The 2,927-nt window shown below is 33.8% G+C and overlaps 1 pseudogene; it reads right to left on the reverse strand.

Moving 5' to 3' along the window:
- Window positions 1–692: 692 nt before the first annotated feature.
- On the reverse strand, window positions 693–2,580 carry LOC126705141 (aquaporin TIP1-2-like; annotated as a pseudogene).
- Window positions 2,581–2,927: the final 347 nt, after the last annotated feature.

Genomic DNA, 2,927 nt, shown 5'->3' on the forward strand with positions numbered 1-2,927 from the left:
TCAATTTTTGTCACACTAATTTTTTAGTACACAATAACGCTATGGTGCAAATGCAATGTGGGAAATAGATATAGCAAATGAGTTTGGGTTAGAAGTTGGGTAAGTTATACCATTAAACGCACCCACAACTAGTGTATTCATTTTTTTTTTATGTTTGTTCTCATCACAATCTGGCTATATAAACTTTTAATTGAGATTAATGGTAAAGTCCTATCAAAAGAAAAATAAATAAAAAAATATGAACATGCTTGTAGCACGTGTAATGAGATCACTTTTTTTTTTTTAGTTGTACTTTTTGACACAACACAGTATACAAATTTATGCTGCTTTATTACTTTCCTGTGAATAGATGGTTCAAAATTACCACTAAAGTTGTTTGGGACGTTTATTTTACTGTATCTGAAAACTTTTTATTGAAAGTACTGTAAATAAAAATAAAATTAGTTAAAATACTACAGTGAAACCTATTAATAGTACAAAAAAGTACAATAAGGACCATGAATAGTAATAAAATAAGCTGAATAGTGAAATAAGTTGGTTTTTTTAATTTGGAGTCAAACGCACACTAGAGCACAGCTAAAATACACTTTTATTTTTTAGAATTGCCAACAGTCTCCTGGAACTAAATGTTACCATTGGAAATACATTATCTAAACTTTCCCTTGAATAGTAGGATTGCCATTCTTCCCAAATCAAGCCCTAGCTAGCCTCACAATATCATACTCTTGTTTTTCTTCCAAATCTGAACTCTCCTTTGGTAACTGCATAGAGTAACCATAATAAGCAATGCAAGCAAAAAAGGGCCCAACCCAGAAAACCCAATGGCCATCCCACAATCTGTCTCCTTGCAACAATGCTGGCCCCAAGCACTTTGCAGGGTTCAGACTCACACCTCCATAGCCAGCCCTCCCAGTAACTGTTATTGACACAAACACTGCTAGTGCCAAAGATGCTGCCACCACAGCACATACCATTGCCATGCCAAGTTCCTTGCACCTTTTCTTGTCAAATGCCACTGTCACACCAAGAAAGAGAAACACATATGTGCAGACGAAATCTAATATCAATGCAATTTCAGGGCTTAGTGGATGTGTTGTTGCTCCATTGCCATCAATTGTGCAGCCACCTAAGGAATGGTTTTGTACCGTTTGACGGTCCATCACATTTTGAAGTATGAAAAAACCAATTACTGAACCTGCACATTGAGCCAAGACGTAGATGGCAGCACGAGCAAGAGTTATAAGACCCCTGAGTGCAGCTATGAATGTTAAGATTGGACTCATGTGGCCACCAGATAATGGAACTGTCATCATGAGAAACAAGAAGAGTATAAGAAAGATAGCAAGTGGAACAAGAAGCTTTGGTTCAACCACATTTGAGTCCAAGATTGAGATGATGGTAGTGGTGAGGGCGAACACATAAAAGGCAGTTGCTAGTAACTCTGATAGCTGCCTTCCACATCTGAAATTAAGAACCAAGAGGGGAAGCATCAAGCTCCATTCTTTTTAAGAAAAACAAATAAATCATGCATAATTGAGGTTAAGCACTTTAACTAATATTCTAGCAGGTTGGAATGTGCTTGGGGTGAAAACTGAAAAAGTGGAAGTTGAAATCGTGTTTGTGTGTATACATATATATCATGTAAGTAAATAAGTAAAACAATTTAGATAGAAGAAGAATTTTATGGGATATCAAATTTTGATCAATGGTTTTTGGATGAATAGTAAAATTTACTCCAGTTGCATGGTATATACAAAATGAGGGATGTATAATGTTGTCAATTCCATTCCCTTCTAGTCTGAACAATTATAAAATATTTCCGTTTCAATCACTAGATTGGTATATTTTAACCTTCCAACTCAACTTAAATTCCAATCAATATTGGTAAAGGTTTGATTCACTCACCAACTTTTTTTTTTCTTTTTAAGTTTTTAACTCTCTTTCTTTCTTGTCTTTTTTTTTTTTTTTTCCTTGATGACTTGGATCCATATTTTTGTATTGAAGATGAGTTATGTCTTACCCTTCTACATGATATAAAAATAGAAGTAATTTGGTATACAAAAATAAATTAGTATTGAATTATTCTATTTCATCAATAATTTAATCAAAACCATCAGTAGAATAGAATTGACAACTAGATATAATATGAATAATTCTCAAAATACACTCAATTTCACTACTTGACTTGTGTAACTATGAGTGGTAAACACTTTCTACTCATATGGATCCGTTACTTTCTATTAATCACTCACAATCAAAAAAGTAAAAAAGTTGTAAAGTTCGGCATGTGAATGGGTGTGGCTGTAGTATTGTTGAACATCCTCTCAAGTAGATAAATCATGTATTCTTTATTTGTTGCCCATATTATATTGGAAAAGTATTTGGAACAAACTGGATTGAAGAAAATTACTATATAATACACTAAGCATGAGAATTAACAAAGTTTACCTCTGGAGAGTAAAATTCATGGGCACCTATGAAAGCAAGAAATTTTTTTTGGAAGGAGTTACTATTTGCCTCATATTTCTCAAGGGATATTGGCAATTGCTCACCATCTTCTCTGAGGACAACTCTATCCATGATTAGTTCTAAGCGAAAGGGACAAGAGCTATTCCAATTTAATGAATCTCTCATCAGAACTCCTATATATATAGTAAAGAATGGAAAAAAATACTGCCAATTCAATTATACCATACTTAGCTACTTCTCAATGTCACAAGTGAAAAATATGCCACATGTTTAGCCATTTTTGCCTTGGGAGTAACCTTGAAGTTTGTAGCATTTCGCAGAAGACAGTGGGAGCATATGTTGTGTTACACGCTCTGTCCAACTAATTTTTTTAAGGACAATGGGGCTTGCAAGTCTAAATTAACAAATCAAATGCAACAATAGGATTTAGATTTAGTTGCAAGAATATTCATTCTAAA

This window comes from Quercus robur, chromosome 11, assembly GCF_932294415.1.
Source record: "Quercus robur chromosome 11, dhQueRobu3.1, whole genome shotgun sequence".
In the NCBI taxonomy this organism is placed as follows: domain Eukaryota; kingdom Viridiplantae; phylum Streptophyta; class Magnoliopsida; order Fagales; family Fagaceae; genus Quercus; species Quercus robur.